Source organism: Nelumbo lutea, chromosome 3 (genome assembly GCF_056320005.1).
Source record: "Nelumbo lutea isolate HS-2025 chromosome 3, American lotus-T2T, whole genome shotgun sequence".
Classification (NCBI taxonomy): Eukaryota; Viridiplantae; Streptophyta; class Magnoliopsida; order Proteales; family Nelumbonaceae; genus Nelumbo; species Nelumbo lutea.
In genome coordinates, this window is record NC_142686.1 from 28,997,924 (window position 1) to 29,017,594 (window position 19,671).

Below are 19,671 nucleotides of genomic sequence, written 5' to 3' on the forward strand. Positions count from 1 at the left end.
TTACTTAAAATAAAGAAATTAAGATATAACTATTTTAAAAAAATAAATTTACTTAAATATAAGCATCAAATGATAATAATTAGTTAATTACCTCCATCCCTGTCCCCGAAAGCCAATCTCCATCTCCGACCCCATCGGGTCTGGGAGGCCGAGGCCGAGTACCTGGAACGGATGGGGCAAAATTGCCATCCATAAACCTTATCCGCTAATTCCAAATAAGAACATCCACCCATCCTACCAAAAAGAATTGATCAAGTGAGGAAATCGAGTATGCCAACCTGAGCCAAAAAACTCGACCGGAAAGTCCGATTGGATTTAAGGTTAGAGCTGGGGTTTCTACAACTCCCGACCTAACCCGAACCGATTTGCAACAAAGGTGCCTCCAATTGGAGGAGGGAAGCTCTCCTGATGTCCGATTGGAATCTATCAACACATACCCACCCTTTATCTGACATCAAATTGATTCGTGAAAAATTCCCCATCAGCCTCCTTACAATTACAACTGGTCCATTTTCATCCTGATACAGAATTAACTTACAGTAGGAAGTATGACCGCCATTTTTCTCCCCTTCGACGTTTGAAAGGTTGTCAATTCCTCGGTCGCACTCGCTCTCCTTGATCCTTCGTCCACTGTTGACTCTCACACCCACCTCCACCACCTGCCACCTTCTCTACGCAATCGACCAAAACCAAATAACCCCCCCGGCCTTATCATTTCCATGCTGCCAGAATTGCCATTGTCCATCTCTTCAACCTTTACTTGGTATTGGTTACTTTCTCGCCTTGTCTCTTCCCCCAACCCTCACTTCTTGTTTCTCTATTCTTCCTAATGTGCATCAATTTGTTTTCTATTGCAGAGGAGCTCTCGCTACAACCCCTGTGAGTTCCTAACTTTGTATTTGATGTTAATGTTTTATCGTATTCCAATGATTTATCTGGGCTTATTGTCTGCAATTTTGCTGCTTTGGGTTTATTGTCTGCAATTTTTCTGCTTGGATAAGAAGAACTCTGTTCCTGAGGCACTAACAAACTCAAAAATAAGTTTTAAAAAACTCAAAATTACCAAATTACCACTTGATAAGGAATCGGGAGAAAACTGATCCTTTTTCATGGTTCTTTTCCTGTTTCCATGCCTGCATCCCCTAGCTTCTCTCCCTTCAATACACAATTTTTCTTACTGATGCCACTCTACATTCGGATTGTTGCTATGACCCATTATTTCAGAACCAGACCCTGTAGCCCTCTTACTTCCATGACCCGTTGCCGTCATCTTAGTTTAATGTCTCTCCTCTTGATTAGAGGAAGGGGGCAGTAATCAATAAGTAAGAAAACAGACTATGAATCAAACAGTAAGCAGGTTTACATCCTGTAATTCAATCTGAAACAGTCTTCAAGCACCAACTAACAGTTTAAAATGGTTTTCACGCATCAACCAACCATGGAACATTCAAGTAAATCTCACTCAACCATGTCATCTACAGGACTGGGTTGCAATTGGGGGAAAAATTCACCGAGTTCAAAACTGCAGAAAATCAAATAAGACCGGTTATTTTGATTCAGAAAAGTCCTACAGAATAAGCTCTTCAGAGTTCATACCCCTATCTATGGAAACTTCTCATGTAATTGCACAAACTTGACAGATTACTCAAACCTGAAATTTTTAAAAACTTCACCATTAATTCTGAAAAAAAACCTAAAAACAGATCAAACACCTATATGTAAATGACCAAAAAAACCTCTAAATTCATCCTCTACCAGAATTATTATTATTTTTTTTTCAAGAGGAGCAGGTTAGTTGTATTCCTGCTGACATCACTGATGTTAGCAGTCTTTTTCCAATTAAAATCAAAGAAGGAAGAGAATCAACTGTTCTTTGTTCTTATACCAAGTTGTGCGTGTTAGATATCCCCATGCTTATAAAACATAGAATACTCAACAATGATCTAAGTTGTCTTTCATTGCAGTAAAGCTAATTATGTCAGTCAAATCAGTCCTCTAATAAAGAGAATATGTTTCTTTGGCAGAATCATTTAGGTCATTGCCATTTCAGTTATTAAATTTAGTGATCCCTCTTTTTTTTTCCAGTTTATTCATGCCAATTGATGAAGCATTGTAGATATGTCTTTCCTTCAAATAATAATAAAAGTTGTTTATTTGACATTGGGAATAGCGATGTTTGGTTTATTTCATGATTCACTTATTTGTTTGGCATTGGCAGTTACTCTTGATTTATCTAGGTTTATCTAACTAAGAGCAGTCTGGTATCATAAAAACCTTTCATCCAGTTATCCTAATCCAATATATGAAAAGAATTTAGGTGTTTATTTAATTCTGATAATGTAAGGTTAAATAGAGTTCTTTGTGATGTTATTCACCATACATCTTGTTTTCTAGCCTTGGAAGAAAAATATAACGGCTGAAAGAAAAAAACAAACAGTTGATGGAAATTTCTTGGGGACAATGTTCCCTAAAAGTTCTGGTCAGAACCTATTCTAACCGTAGCTTATCTCATTACCATATGTCTTCTTTTGTCTTGAGTCTCAAATTTCCTTTTCAGGTTTTATGTAGATTGGTCTGTGTTCAATATTTCTCCATATGTCTTCTTCATTTCAAAAAGGTTATAAGTTTTATTTTGAAGCATTTGGGAAAAATTTATATGGTGATGTGATATTTTGGGAGTTCATGATTTTTCCTTCTCGCACATGCCTCTCTTCAAAGAGAGTATGATACATGTGAAATGCATCTATACCATTTTTCCCTCCATATTGTTGGTCATTACCTCTAACCTTGTTCTTGTTGTTGTCCTTCCTCGGCCTGGTTCTGAGTTGCAAGCAGGAATAGATGAAGTGCACAAAAGTATTCAAGTATACTCTAGGAGAAGGAAAGGTTATGGTTATTGCACTAGGGACTTTTTTGATATATGTAATGCCCTTAATTTTGAAACTATTCCTTCTCCTGTTTCTGATCTTTCATTTATCCAATACAGGCCTAAAAGAAAAGTGCAATTGTACTTTGCATCCTATTTCTTACTTTATTTCTTTTATACTTTGCTTCCTTCATATCATGTATTTCTTACTGTTTTGTCTGGTGTTTCTATTCGTTTTATTGTATAAGAAGCTGTAAGTCATCTAACATGGAAGGAGGTCATGGTTGAGGAGAGGAAAGCCCTTATTAAGAATGGTATTTGAGGGGTAGTTGATCTCCCTGTAGAGAAGAAATTGGTGGGTTGCAGGTTGATATTCACAATCAAATAAAAAGTAGATGGCTTGGTTTAAATGTACTAGGCCATGTTGGTTCCTAGGTGGCTCATTACTTGTGGGATAGATGCATACTCTCTGGTAGCTAAAGTGAACTTTATTAAGGTGATCCTTTTACTTATGAACAAATTTGAGCGTTTGCATCACTTAGATGTAAAAATGTTTTCTTGCATGTAAACCTCAATGAAGAAGTTTACTTGACTCGCTATTTCTAATCAGGAAGGAAATATGTGTAGGCCCAACAGCATACCCAGGTCTGGTCTCTAGTTTTTAGCTATGCAGTTCAAAAGCTAGGATTTGTGAGGAGCCAAGCAGATAACTTGCTATTTGTGTGAAGAATTGGTGGGTTTACTACTATCCCTATTTTTTATGTTGGTTACATATTAGTCATTTCTTCTTTTGATCAGTAACTGTCAAAGTTTATTTATTGATGAAAATAGAAGATATGCACATCAGGGATCATATTCCCAGTTGCCCACTGAGATAGCTAGCCTTGACTAGTCCTCTAACGTTTGTAATACATGAGAAAACCCTTATTGGTTTACCCCTTGTTTGGCTAGCCGATCAGCCTTAGTATTTGCTAAACTGGGAGTCCAAATGTATGTTGTTATCAATTTGGCTGCGATTTATTGATTTTCCTCACCATGTATTTACATCTCCAAGCTCCTACATACACCATTCTTCTTTGTCCATCCTATCACAATATGTGAGTCCCCTTCAACCAAAATATTCTTAAAGTTCATAAACTTAGCTAGTCAAAGACCTCCTAGTACCGCCATAACTTCAGCCTTGCAGAGTCATCTTCCCTACCAGACCTGAATATACTGCGAGGATATTTCCCTTTGAATTTCTGAAAAATCCCCCTATTCCAGATAGACCTGGGACCAAAATATTCTTAAAGTTCATAGACTTAGCTAGTCAAAGACCTCGTAGTACAGCCATAACTTCTGCCTTGTAGAGTCACCTTCCCTACCAGACCTGAATATACTGCTGCCAGGATATTTCCCTTTGAGTTTCTGAAAAGTCCCCCTATTCCAGATAGATCTGGGCTGCCCAAATGCAGCCATCAAAGTTCAGTTTGATTATATTTGAGTTTGGAGAGGACAAAGTGATAGGTGCACTCTCCTTAACATGGAGGTAGGTGCCACTTGTTGCCAATTTCTTGAGATATCATCTATTGAGACGTATAGAAATGCTTCTAGACTCATGACCATATGGACAACTTTGATCATTATGTTTTCAATGATGGCTTCAACACCTTTGTCACTTATCCTTAAAGATATGTGTGATTCTCTCCTCCCATAAGCACCAAAGTATGGCCACCCTAGCACACCTTCATAAAGTTTCGTCTCTCTTCTTTGGTGGTGAGAAAAGCAAGGATGTCTGGGAGATGTCACCTGCAACCAAACAGAACATAAATAAATAAATCATCATCATCATCATCCACGCCTTATCCCAACTATATGGGGTTTTCTTACTACTTCTACCTATGTCCTTTTGCTCTACCCCTAGCCTTTCTAGCCCTTTCAACTTGTAACAAATCACTTCTTCTAAATGGCCTAAGCCTTGAGGTATGGGGCACATGCCTTGAAGTGAGGCGCGAAGATTTTGCCTCAAGCCTCAAGGCATGAGGTATAGCTTGAGGTGTAAGACCAAGTATCAACAATTATTTAATGATTTAATGAAAAAATATATTTTATGCATTTTTATAGTTCAAAATATATGGAAGCAGTTAAATAATTACGGGCCAAATAAAAAGAGTAAAAATGAAAAACCAATAGGGAAAATCAAGTTCTTTTAGTTTCACTTAGTGTTTTAGGAAAGTTCAATGCAAAAAAGGGCCAATCAAGTTCTTAATTTCTCTTGGATAAAAGTGAATCTTTTTCCCTTATTATTGTAAATCTAACATCCCAAGTTTGTTATTTTTCTCATTTATTTTTCCTAATGGATTTATTTTCTTTTATTGATTTTTTTGCATAGATCAAATTAACTAAGTTGTTTCCTTTCTTCTAAACTATTGGGTGACCATAAATCTAATATCAATAATATGGATGATTCTTCATGTTTCCTTTCTTCTAATTTGGTCATTTGAATAATTTGATAACTTTGCATTTTGAAACATGAAATGTAAAATGTTTATAATTGTTAGTTGATTAATTATTATTTTATTTAATGCTTAAATGCTGAAACTTATTGCTTATAAACTTCTATTTTATGGATATTTACCTTGCAGCATTCTAACTTGGTATATTATATGCTATTTTTATTAATTTATAAACTTTAATTAATTTTCTTTTCTTACGTTTTGAGGTTTACGCCTCACCTTTTTGGGCCATTGCGCCTCAACTACAACTATGCCTTTTAGCCTTTTAAAACCTTGGGTGCTGTTGATGGTAAATCATCTTAGTACTTTCTCTCATTTTATTACTCATTGGAGCTGCTCCTAGGTTCCTATTAGGGGTGTTCATTCGGTTGGTTTGGTTCGGTTTTAGAACCTAACCAAAATTTTGATTTAACTTTTTTCATCAACTGAACTGAACCAAATTAGATATTAGAACTGAACTGAACCAAAACAATTTGGCCAAATTCCTGTTTTTGGCAGGGAACTGATTCGGCACATCAATTTTTCTGTGATTCTGTTAAATAATGGGGCATAAAACAAAACAATCTAAGGTGAAAGTGGAAGATAGATGATGGAAGAGGGTCCACCGTATTCCTTGGCTTGTTTGGCGAGCCAGAGAAGAATTTAAAATGAGCATGAAAGAAAGATGATTAGAGACAGAGGTAGAGGAGGAATTAGGAAGGGTATCTAGTTTATAATGAAAGGAAGATGATCAAATATAAGGATAGACAAATATTGTATGCTCTCTACTGACTAATGAGTTTTTTTTTTTTCTAATCTATAATGTGAAAAAAAGAAAAAAAACATACACAAATGAGTTGAACCGTCAAAGATGATATGCTCCAGTTGGTAGTTAGCAGTGGCAACGCGGAGGAGAAGAAGAAAATAGCAGTGAACTCTAGTCTTTCCACTGGAAATAATAGCAGCAACTAGTGTTGAGAGCTTGAAAACTGTTGAAGATTAATTAGTTTTATGATGTTTTTCTGAGTAGATGTTTTATGTTAGTTGTTAGATAGGAGGTTGAGACCACAGTAGTTATGTGAGTCCAAATTTTATTATGTTTTTGTGTGTTATATATGCTGTTTTATGTTTTGCCGCCCTATAAGGGCATAATTGTCTTTGTACTGTTTTATTATTTTAGTATAAATAATGAGTGAAGGGGGCGGCCAGATTTTTGCTCTCTTTTCTTTCAAACTTCTCTTCTTCTCCTTCTCTCTTCAAGAAACTACTTTCTTTCATATTTTTTAATTCAGCAGATTCTTACTTGGTATCAGAGCATCGACTAGGGTTTCTTGAAGCATTCTCATGCAGCCCTAGATCAGCCGACTGCATGAAGTAGTAAAGGGCTGATCGATCTGCTATAGATTGCCCAGTTCTTGGAGTTTTTGGTGGGATCTAAACATCAGGAAGGTAATCTACTGTTTGGCATCAAAATTAGGAAGAACTAGAGTACAGGGAAGAGTCTCAGAAAAGTTGGACTCTTTGTTTTTGATTTGATCTTGGGCACCCAGGTATTGTTAGTTTTCTTTTGATTTTATGAAGAGGGCAGTTTGGTTTCTGGAATTTTTTAGGCCTCTCGAAGTGATCGATTCACCCTTTTCTCTGTTGGGAGGCGTGGGGAGGAGAGAGATTTCCCTCCAGCTAGGGTTTTCATCTTTCGAAAGGGTTGGTTTCTATGTTGAACTGTTTGAAGTAAAATGAAGAGTTGGAATACCGAGATGAAATCTACTGGTACTGTGGGACTAGGTGTTGGAGTTAGTAGTGGTATTTTTGGGTTCGGGATCATTACTACAGTAAAGCTTGATGGTACAAATTATTCGGAGTGGGCACAATCAGCTAAGATGGCTATTGGTGCCCGTGGAAAATTAGGGTATCTCACTAGGGAGGAGAAGAAACCTGATACAGACTCTTCCCAATGGGTGTAGGAGAATTACATGGTAATGTCCTGGCTGTATAATTCTATGTTACCTCATATTGCAAAAAATTTCCTATGGGCTAATACTGCTAAGGAGATTTGGGATGGAGTGACTGAAACCTACGCTCAGAAGCAAAATGAAGCTAGAGCCTATCAATTAAGAAATCAGGTGATAAGTATGAAACAAGGAGAAAAACCTCTTGCTGTGTATTTCTCTATGCTGAAAACCCTATGGCAGGAAATAGATTACTTAGAAACTGTGGTATGGGAAAGTGTAAATGATGCAACAACTTATCACAGACTGGTAGAGAGGAATAGGGTTTTTGAGTTCTTGGCAGGGTTGAACCCTAAATTTGACATTGCTAGGCAACATATTCTTTCTAGGGAGGGTGTGACACTCTCTTAGGCCTATGCTTTTGTCTCTGGAGAGGAGAGTAGGAGGAATGTAATGCTGAGACAGCCTGGGATTGACCAGTCGGCTATGGTTGGTACAACAAAACCTAAGCCGAATGGAGACAGGGGGAGTAGTGAGGCTAGAAGGGAAGATAAGAAGGACTTGGTGTGTGATTATTGTAAGAAGCCTAAGCATACCAATGACACTTGTTGGAAGCTTCATCCAAATCTTATGCCTGCTCGGATAAGAAACAAGAAGGGAAATGCAAATGTAGCCACTACAAGAGATTCTTCAGCCCCTCTCTCCCAAACTGATTGGGAATCCATTGCAGTAGCAGCAGTGAGATTAGAATTTGAGAGGTTTGGACAGCTTATGAGTAAGAAAGATTCACCCAATTCTAGCCTTCTAGATGGACAGCAGAATGTAGGAGCCAACTACATCACTTCCTTTGCACATACATGTAGTTCATATGCAACTGCAAATCTTGCATCCACTTCAGGTAAGGAGGGACCTCCTTGGATTATAGACTCATGAGCATCTGAGCATATGACTAATGCCCCTACCTTTTTCAGCTGCTATTGGTTGTGCTCTGGTAGAGACAGAGTCTCTACAGTAGATGGTTCACATATGCCCATTACTGGGAAGGGGATAGTTAGAGTGACCAATGATATAACTCTGTCTTCTGTTGTATATGTCCCTAGACTTCATACCAACCTACTGTCTGTTAGTTCTTTGACAAAAAAATTGAATTGTTTTGTGACTTTTCTTCCTGGTAATTGTGTTTTGCAGGATCTGGAGTCAAAGAAAATGGTTGGGAGTGGTCGTGAGGTGAATGAACTCCACCTTCTGGATGAGATTCCGAGACATCAGGGCCATCATGTTAGGGTCAGAGTCAGTGAACCAGATTATGCTTTGGCACAAGCGCTTGAGACATCTTTATTTTAGTTCTTTGAAATGTCCTTTCCCAAAGTTGTTTGAGTCTGTTCAATTATCTACTTTGGAGTGTGAGAGTTGTCGGTTAGGAAAGCATTGTAGACAGACTTTTAAACCAAGTAATAAAAGAGGTATTTCTGCTTTTAATATTGTTCACACTAATGTATGAGGGCCATATCAAATTCCTTTTATGGGAGGATTCCGTTACTTTCTCTTGTTTGTGGATGATTATACATGATATTCTTGGATATATTTGATGTGATCACGTGATGAGGTTCCTAACTTAGTACGACAATTCCACCAGATGGTTCTCACACAATTTGGAGTGCGAACTAAGGCTTTTAGATCAGATAATGCCAGAGAGTACTTTGAGAAGGACCTGACCATGTATCTCTTAGAACATGGTGTAGTTCATTAGAGCAATTGTGCATATACACCACAACAGAATGGAGTTGCTGAGAGGAAAAACAAACACATTGTGGAGGTGGCAAGGAGTCTTATGGTGTGTGCTTCAGTTCTTATGCAGTTCTTACAGTTGTGCATTTGATTAACCGTGTTCCTTCATGGACTTTGGTGTTTAAGGTGCCATTTAGCCTTCTTTTTCCAGATGAAGAGATATTTCATATACCTCTGAGGGTTTTTGGTTGTGTTTCTTTTGTTCACATTCTTGGCCCTCATCGCAAGAAATTGGATCCTAAGGCCAAGAAATGTGTTTTTCTTGGGTATGCTCAGAACCAAAATGGGTATTGCTGTTATGACCTAGTGTCGAGGAGCAAATTTGTCACTATGGATGTTACCTTTTTTGAATCCACATTCTTCTTCTCAAGTGGTTCTCCTCAGGGGGAGAGTTTTGGGGAGAAGAACTCATAATCTGTTTCTCTTCCTGTTTCTGTGGTGCCTCCATCAGTTCAGCCAGCATCTACATCAGTTCAGCCACCACTTGCACCATCAGTTCAGCTGGCACCTGCACCTCCAGTTTCATTTCCTGAGCCACTACGGGCAGGCTCACAACAATATTAGCACCGACAGATGATGGTTGACTCCACACATCCTCAACCCACACCACTCTCTATCAGTCATTCTGAAACTCCAGATTCGATAGATACAGTTCCAGGTATTCCTCTTGAGTCTGAGCCTGTTATGTTCTCTGATGATAATGTTTTTGTCCCTAACACCATTGTTGCAATTGATTCCACTGACCTTGATCTTCCCATTGCACTTCGTAAGGGGAAGAGAAAGTGTACAACCCACTGCATTTCACACCATCTTTCCTATAGTGCCTTATCACCCTTCTATCGTGCTTTTCTTTCTTCCCTGGATTCTATGTCTATACCCAAGAATGTTACTGAGGCTCTCTCCAAACCTGAGTGGGAAACAACCATGCAAGATGAGATGGATGCTTTGGTCAAAAACCAAACTTGGGAAATAGTTGATCACACTATCTTTCCTATATTGCCTTATTCACAGTGAAGTATAAGGCCGATGGCAAGATAGAGAGGTACAAGGCAAGGTTGGTAGCAAAAGGGTATACTCAGACCTATGGTGTTGATTATTTGGAAATCTTTGCACCAGTAGCTAAGATGAGTTCAATTCGTATCCTTTTATCTCTAGCAACCACCTATTCATGGCCCTTGTTCCAACTTGATGTAAAAAATGCTTTCCTCAATGGTGACTTACAGGAGGAGGTACATATGGACATTCCAGCAGATTTTTATGAAAATGTTGGTAAAGGAAAGGTGTGCAGACTCAGAAAATCTCTGTATGGACTGAAACAGTCACCTAGGGCTTGGTTTGACAGGTTTAGAGGGGCACTCATCCGTTTTGGATACACACAGACGCAGTCTGATCACACCCATTTTGTGAAGAGGAGAGATGCTCTGGTGTCAATTCTGATTGTATATGTGGATGATATAGTAGTGACAGGAAATGATCTGGAGGAGATTGATGATCTCAAAAAATCATTGCAGCAAGAATTTGAGATCAAAGATCTTGGTGAGCTCAAATACTTCTTAGTGATTGAAGTTGCAAGATCCAAGCATGGGATCTTCATTTCACAGAGAAAGTATGTACTTGACCTACTGCGAGAGACTGGGAAGTTGGGGACCAAACCAATAGACACTCCTATTGATCCAAATCATAGAATTAATGGTGTGGATGGTGAATTGGTAAAGGATGTGGGGAGATATCAAAGAATGGTGGGCCGACTACTGTATTTGTGTATGACATGACCATATATATCTTATGCTGTCAGTGTTGTGAGTCAGTACATGCATGCACATCGGGTTCAGCACTGGGAAGCTATTGAGAGAATACTTGCATATCTGAAAAAGCACCTTGGTAGAGGCATTATTTTCTCAAATCATGAGAATCTAAAGCTAGAATCCTATGCAGATGCAGACTGGGCAGGATGCTTAGATGACATGAGGTCTACATTAGGAGTGTGTACCTTTGTAGGTGGAAACTTGATCTCCTGGAAGAGTAAGAAGCAAGCGGTTGTGGCAAGGTCAAGTGCAAAGGCTGAGTATAGATCCATGGCTCATGGTGTCAGAACTTCTTTGGGTTAGATCTCCTTCGAGTGAGATTGGGGTGAAAGCAGAGGAACCTATGATATTATACTGTGACAATCAGGCTGCAATCAATATTGCCCACAATCCAATTCAGCATGATAGGACAAAACACATTGAAGTTGATAGACACTTTATAAGAGAAAGGGTAACAATCGGAGAAGTTTGTTTGCCTTATGTCTCTTCAGAGTTGCAGTTGGCTGATGTTCTCACTAAAGGGGTGGCAAAGAAGAAGCTTAAACATGATCTACACAAGTTGGGAATGTGTGACATTTACTCCCAACTTGAGGGGGTGTTGAAGATTAATTAGTTTTATGATGTTTTTCTGAATAGATGTTTTATGTTAGTTGTTAGATAGGAGGTGGGGACCATAGTAGTTGTCTTTGTACTGTTCTATTATTTTAGTATAAATAATAAGTGAAGGGGGCAGCCAGATTTTTGCTCTCTTTTCTTTCAAACTTCTCTTCTTCTCTTCTTCTCCTTCTCTCTCTTCCTTCTCTCTTCAAGAAACTATTTTCTTTCATATTTTTTTTAATTCAGCAGATTCCTACTAAAATTTCATGGCTTCACGGTAACAACTTCACTTGAAAATGGGAGAAGAAGACAACAGTGGGTCAATGTTAATAGGTAAACATTGAGAGCCTTGAAGATGGATGAGAACATTCACAATAGGATAGTGGAGGCAAAGCTGAGAGTTGCAAGTTGAAGACAGTGAAGAGAGGGTTTTTGGGTTAGGGGATGAGAAGTGAAAGGGATTTTGTTTTGGGTTAGAGATGTTCAACAGTGAAGAGTTGTCTCAATCATCGAAAAAAGACAAGGTCACATAATTTTCTTTTAGTTTTGGAAATGACGAGTACTGGGTGGTGGGTGTAGCAGTAATGATTAAGGCTATAATCGGATTGAATTCATCTCCATACGAGTTTGATTCAATTAAATATATGAGACATTTGAATTCGACCTGAAACCTGGTCGAATCTATGAATGTACATTCGAATTCGAATTCGAATCTATTGGAAATCTTGGATTACCGGATTCAATCCAACTCCTGTTAATGTTTGAGCCTGAGTTTGTAACCATGTTTCATTCCTTGACACACCTCAGAACTTCAAACTTGGATAAGAATATTGTAGATCAGGTTACAAAACAGAAGTGTTGTTACTTGAATTAGAATCCCCTCCTATACCATGAAATTAATGTTGAAATCTTGATTGATAGAATGATCATACAAACAAACAGAAATAGGACAACACCTGAAAATGTGGGTTGTCTAATCTCTATGCAGAGTGGGAAGGGGAGACATTAAAAGTTTCAATAAGATTTCAAAGAAGAAAAACACCTTTGAACAAGGTCTAGTTTCAAATTGGAAGGAAAAAAAAGTGAATACATCATGACAATTAGGGATGCTCACAGTTTGGTTACCCGATCTGTGGGACTTTTTTTTGAGCTGAACTAGTACCACCGGTTTTTGGAAAATCAAAAACGAAACCAACTGGTTAACCGATTGATCGGTTTGGTTCTTTGGTTTTTTAATTTTTAATATATGTTATACATAAATATATAATTAAATATAATATAAATACTAGAAATATATGTAATATAAATAATATATAATAATTATACATTATAAATATATATATATATATATATATATATATATGTATAATGCATATATATATTTATGTTTAATAATGATATATTTGAAATATATATATTGGTTGGTTCTATTAACTGCCAGTTTTTCATATTGGTTAACCAAAACCGAATCGGTACCTTCGGTTTTTCCAAAACATTGGATTTTTCAGTTCGGTTTTCTTTTTTGGGGTTTGATGATCACCCCTAATGACAATGGAAATCTAGAAAGAAAAAAAAAACTAAAAAGATTAGATAGTCCAATGACAATCTTACCTTTGGCTTCTAAAATGCAAAAAGCCCAATAGGCCTGTTCTGGAAGCACTCCCAAACATGTGCTTAAACCACTTAACCAATGACTGAAAATTTGGACATGACTAAATTATGACTAGGGCGGCAACTTGGGCTGGGTTAGCCCAAACCCAACCCAAAACTTTTAGAAAAAAAAAAAAAAAAACTAAAAAGATTAGATAGTCCAATGACAATCTTACCTTTGGCTTCTAAAATGCAAAAAGCCCAATAGGCCTGTTCTAGAAGCACTCCCAAACATGGGCTTAAATCACTTAACCAATGACTGAAAATTTAGACATGACTAAATTATGACTAGGGCGGCAACTTGGGCTGGGTTACCCCAAACCCAACCCAAAACAGTTAGATTGGGTTGGGTCAGGTTCATGTTTGGGTTAGGGTTGAAGAGTATGATCCCAGCTTAATTTCATAGTTGTTTGTATATATATTATATAAACATTTATTTGTGTGTTATGTACTTATGCATATATGAATAAGTATATATGTATGCAAACAATTTTAAGTTTTAAAGGAATTTTTTTTTTCTAAATCACAATAACTATGTCGTTTATATGTAATAATGCTAAAATTGAATTGACCTCAAACCTTGAATCTAGGAAAGAAGAATATTTGGAAAAAGTAAAGAATTCGGGCCAACCTGAATCCAACCCAACCCTGAAAACTTCAGATTGGGCGTTCAACAGCTCGGGTTGAGTTAGGGTTGACGTCAACTCAACATAACCCGGTCCAACTTGCACCCCTAATTATGGGTAGACAAATCAAACCTATAGGCTGGACCTTACAGGCACACATTAAAATTACCAAAATATCCCTACTTTCTGAAATACAGAAATACATAAATAACCAGAAAATTGAGAATTTGACTCTTTGGCTCCTGCATCACCAGGGTTCTTGAACATGAGAAAAATGCCTTAACAATATAGGTTGAGGCAAGAAACAGGCATATGATATTGAAGGTTTGCAAGTGTCTCTAGCAAGAAGCTTACTTCAAGAATTGGGGTGTTCTATTGAAAACCCAATGAATATATTGTCATAATAAGGTGTCTATTGATATAATTCATAGTCTTTTACAATATAACCTGACTAAGTATATTGAAGTAGATCAACATTTTATTTGTGAGAAGTTAGCTTCCAGTGGAGTTTTGTAAAGACCAATGAGCAATTGACTGATGTATTAGTTAAGGCAGTTTCAAGAAGTCAATTGACATTTAGGGAAAACTGGGTATGCATGATATCCATGCACCAGCTTGACGAGGAAGTATTAGAGAGCACCTAATAGTCCTTATTTGTTATTTATTTTTTTTAATTCCTAGGAAAGCCTAATAGTCCTTATTATTGGTCATGCATATGCTGTGTATTGTATTAGTGGCATTTATATCTTTTACCAGTTTTTCTTTTCAGTAATAAAAGTAGAGAATAGGGCACTTTATAGCCCATTCTTATTTGCCCAATCTCTTTTCTATCTTCCGTCTCTACTTTCTTTTCTCTTCTTTCTTTATTCTGCTGGTTGGTTTGCTGCTACGAAGGGCCATTACCCAATTCTGGTCCTGGATATTGATTGATGTATGTCTGGGTAGTTTATCAAAGTGACATCCTTTAGTGGTCAGATCCCTGGGCATTCAGTCTGACTGCCTTATCCAATCTGAGTTAGTGGTCAGCTGACAGCTCCCTGGGCATTCAGTCTGTCTGTCTTATCCGACCTGAGTTATAAAATATCTAGGGCTATAGATGTCTAGTTCTGGAAATATCATTCTGGTAAATGGTAATGTATGTTATTTTCTTTGAACAATTATTGAGTTCTTATATTTTTTTTCCTGCAGTTGTCTATGGAACTCTGGCAATGTTGAACAGCTTTTTTATTAGGTAATATAAAGGGTGTTTTACAACATGAACAATTTTGTTTTCATTTGTTTTTGAAATTGCCACATCAAGAAAAAAACGGAACTGAACTGTGTTTTTTGTTTTGAAAAGTAAAACGAGTTGGTTTTGTTTCAAAAAACAATACGTTTTTTTATCAGTAAAATGAAATTTCATTAATGTAAAGAAATTACAGGGGTTATAGTTTATGAGTAGCCTCTGCTACCCCACTACAGTGCATCCACTAGTAAATTTACTTTTCACTCTTACAGTTGAGCCCAGAAACATTGATCCCTGTTTACCCCTTGTTTGGCTAGCTGGTCTGCAAGACCATTTGCTGCTCTATGGGTCCACTGAATTGAAAGCTGCATGTCCTTGGATAGACTTTTAATCTTCTTGATGCCATTTCTGAATATCCAGGGTGTACTGTTATTTTGTTTTAGCCAATTGATGATAACTTTGGAATCCCCTTCCACAGCCAACCTTTCCGCTCCCATCTCCTTAGCTTTTTGTGTCCCATATACCATTGCCTTCAGTTCAGCTGTAATGAAATTTCCAATTCCAATGTGACCCGAATACAGCCCCAACACATTTCCTCTTTCATTTCTTATAACCCCTCTGGTCCAGATCTTCCTGGGTTTCCGAAACTGCTGCCATCAAAGTTCAATTTGACAAAGCCTGGTTCAGGGGGCACCCACTCCTTCAGGATCTTTTTTGCCAAGGAAGAGAAAGCAACTAGCCTCCAATTCCTAATCATATCATCCACTGTAAAATTTGAAAATAAGTTCAGTGTTTTCACCCATGAGATCACCTTCATCATAATACTTTCTATGATTTCTGCCTTGCATCTTTCCTTATCTTCAAATAATCTCCGATTTCTTTCCTCCCATAGTACCCATAGTACTGCTGCCCTTGTGCATCTCCACATCATTCTCCCTCTTTTCTTTGGCCATCTACAAGTAAATGGCGCAAACAATCTTTCCAAGCTCATCGGGGTGTCTCACCTGCATCCAAATAGGTAGAAGAACCAATCTCAAATGCTACTAGCAAGAGGACAGGAAACAAGAATATGAAAAGCATTCTCACCATTTGACTTACATAAATAGCACCAATTTGGTGAAAGGCACCAAATTTTGTAGAACAGATATTACATAATTTATGGAACATGATATTGAATAGCCAGATCAAAAGATTCAAAACATGTTTTTAAACCAAAAGTTTCAAGAACACATTTTCCGCTTAAGTTTTGTAAAAAAAAACACATATAACCAAGAACATGTTTTCTGTGTTTTTGTTTTAAGAATCAATTTGTTTCCAAACAAGTTGGTTTTGTTTGTTTTTGAACTTGCAGCAAGGAAAACAATTCACATTGGAGAACAGCCCCATAATTACAGTGGTTATGATGCTGGATTGTTTCAGTAACCTTCCACATGGCTTGAAAGGACGTACGGAATTAAGAATCTTAGGCCACTAACATCAGTTGCAATGATAAGAATGGCATTTCCTATGATAGGTCCACTTCTTCCAGGGCTTACTTTTGTTACATATTCTTCATGAAGGTACACAGTTTCTCCTTAAATGTTTCCTCTTCTTCTGCCTTGGAATTGAGATGTATTAATTAAATGTGCACCCCCACTTCTGACAAATTATGCCCCAGAAAAAAAAGGCAACAGTACAAAGAAATAGAATTGATTTATTGGCTTACCATCTTGTTTTTTTAATCACCAGTATGTCATCCCCACACAATTGCCTTGCTATTAAACAAACCAAAAGAAGGCAAAATCTATGGTGCACGAACTGCACCATGAAACAAAAAACGTGAACCAGTGATAAGACGACATGTTGCAGTTGACATAATGGTGAGTACACCTTATGAAATGGTCCTTTAAACTGTCCATTTGATTTCCGTATTGTCTAGGTCCTATGGGCGCTATCATTAATATTAATGCTTCTGACTTAAGTTTTAGTAGGGCACCAGTCTTACCTTTATTTTATGGTTGTGGAGTTACTGGCGCATATTTTAATATTTGTCTTGTGGTTTCTTTCTTCATGAGAATCAAGATGAAACCAGATCGGGATTTCCTTCTTAGCTAAAAGGATTTATCTCCAGAAACTACATGATTTGTAACTACATCCAAATAAATCCTTCCCCTTTGATTATTTGTACAAATTAATCTATCCCATCAATTGACTCTGGATCTTAGTTGCACTTCACATATGACACATGCGAGTGTCTCTCCATAAGGTTCTGCTTTTGTGATTGATGGCAGAAATTCCCATGTATGACCTAAGAAACCTAATTGTTGAGGAAACATCTTAGTTTTTGATAATTTCTAATTGTTGTTCTATGCTTTCTCATCATAATAGAACTACCTTCTTATTGCCTATGAGGTAGACTTTGATCTACTATTCCACGCAATGGCAGATGCGTTTGTGAAGAACTCACAAGCACCCACTCTTACTGAAGCATAAAAAATAGCAGATCCTGTTGACTTCACAAGACCTTTTTAACCTTTGACCATGTTTTTCATTTGGGCTCTAGGGATTTGCTTTTCCTTTTTTCCACTTTGACCTTTCAATTGTTTACTAGCATACCCTGATTGTCTCTCAATCTTCATGCTATTCTATATGAAGGGGGTGGAGTAGTGCAGAGTAACAATAGGCCTAAAATTGTATCTTGACTCTGCAGAAAAGTGAGGGGGGCCTTATTATCAGATTTTTTTGCAAATCTTTTCCCACTCAGACCGATCATAACTCCATTTATGCAGCTACCCATCCAAAGCTAGCCCAGACTGTCATAAGAGTTCTGAATTTTCTGAAGGTCCTCCATTTTCCATGATTGGTAGGAACAGATGTGATCTTTATTGTCTTCTGTTGCTTGAGATCAGTGTTTTAAAACCTGGCCCAGAGGTTGGACCGCTTTTCTCTCTGGGTCAACAGGGCAGTTGTTCAACCATCTGGGTGTTGGTCAACCCATGATGTCATCATTATAATTTTTTTCAAAAATACTTAAATAATACAATAATCAGAAACCCATTGAATGGGTCAGATAGGTCAATGGTTCAACTGTCTGGGTTTACAGGTCATTGACTGAGTCAATGGTATTTCTGTAATATAATAGGTTAAAGATTGAAACTGAGATTGTGACAGGGTGACTGGTCCAACAGGACGGTTCATTAACAGGTTGGAAATGCTGCTCTAGAGAGTGCTGTGTTCAATACTTCAGTATTCATGGAAGAAAATATTTGACTTGAATATTACAACTGCATTTAGTTGAACTGAAGGGTCCTAAAGTAAGTTTCACATGAAAAAGGAATCTCAGCATCTCACTTCATTTGAGCTGAGGTCATAAAGTGGGACACATGCCAATACAGGGAATTCAGATTAGCTGAATGCGATGGCTGTTCGGCTGGCTGTGGAACCAATGATGAGGTTCCACGCCAGTAATAAATTCATGGTCCCACTGTAATACGTGCTGGCCCCATGTATTTTATTACTGGCGTGGAACTTTATCATTGGTTCCACAGCCAGTTGAACTGCCATCGCGTTCAGCCAAACCTTGCTCCAATAGGGGGGGGGGGGTTGTGTGGCTTACAGTTCATTTAATATCATAGGAAATGAACAGTGTTTTTTTACTCCTAGGCTCCAGTAGCTTAGGTATAACAAAATGCAAGAGACATGTCTGAACTCTGGTGTAGAGTTCAAATTTAAGTTGCAGCTCGAGAGGTGCCTTGTATATACAGCCATCACTTATTAAATTATATATCAAAATCTTGGATGTTCCATCTGGATAACCCTGTGGATGTTCTAGTGATGCCATACTAGAACGGTATGGTGCAAAATGGAAGAAGCCAATGCGTTCCTCATTATTACTATTAACAAAATATTAGTTGTATCAAGGTATGATACAGTATTCATTTGGAATTGTCCAATTCTTTCTTCTAAAAGTACACCTTTTTTTTTAGCCTTTTTATCAAGTTTGGGTTTCCCACTTTCGTCGTATTTCTCCACTTTCATTTCTTGTATCCGTTTCTTATTCTTGTTGGCATCAGCATGAGGCACTCTTGACATCATCTGCTGCACTTCTAACAGCCACCTCTCCAGTGATACCACTCAAATGCACAGAGCTGGTGAACAAGATAACGGTATGTCCTTTGAGCAGCTAAGATACAGTGCCTGCCTATCCATCCAATCTGAATGGCATTTTTCTTTTCTGCATTTCCTGTCTCACCTTTTGTATCACTTTTAAGGAGAAAACGACCCTACACAAGTTCATTTTGTTTGAATTTAGTTATTTAATAGTTCTAACTTCTACCTAATTTGGATAATGGTTTGGATTTCTGAAACCTAGTTGTCCATGGTAGGTGCCACTCTTTTATACCCGGTAACCCAACTGTTCTGTCAGTCGAGTGAAACATGGATGGACGACTTGACCAATCTCAACTGCACGCCTAAGACGTACGTTGACAGAAAGAAATTGGTTTAATTCATTAATGATTTGAAAGCCGGGCCGGCTTCCAAACCAGTGAGATGAGTTTTCACGGTCCACCAAAATAGCAATTGCTAAGAGCCTAAGAGTCACTTATTTTTGTAATGATGGGTTCGTCTAATCATAGTTTCTTGTATCATTATACTGCTCAATTAGCATGTGTTCAAACTTTTGCTTCATAGTGGTAGGCCCTTGGTCCATT

The 19,671-nt window shown here is 37.7% G+C and overlaps 2 long non-coding RNA genes across 6 annotated transcripts; both read left to right on the forward strand.

Moving 5' to 3' along the window:
• Window positions 1-249: 249 nt before the first annotated feature.
• LOC148863910 (uncharacterized) lies at window positions 250-16,684 on the forward strand. 5 transcript variants are annotated; one of them, XR_016108897.1, is made up of 5 exons: window positions 250-763; window positions 858-879; window positions 3,477-3,599; window positions 14,944-14,986; window positions 16,332-16,684. It is a non-coding gene; the product is annotated as an uncharacterized LOC148863910 (long non-coding RNA). The 5 variants fall into 5 exon arrangements; XR_016108899.1 differs by having other exon boundaries at window positions 3,494-3,599; XR_016108896.1 differs by lacking the exon at window positions 3,477-3,599.
• A 34-nt stretch (window positions 16,685-16,718) lies between these two features.
• LOC148863911 (uncharacterized) lies at window positions 16,719-19,463 on the forward strand. The gene is made up of 3 exons (XR_016108901.1): window positions 16,719-16,839; window positions 19,073-19,125; window positions 19,345-19,463. It is a non-coding gene; the product is annotated as an uncharacterized LOC148863911 (long non-coding RNA).
• The last annotated feature ends 208 nt before the right edge of the window (window positions 19,464-19,671 follow it).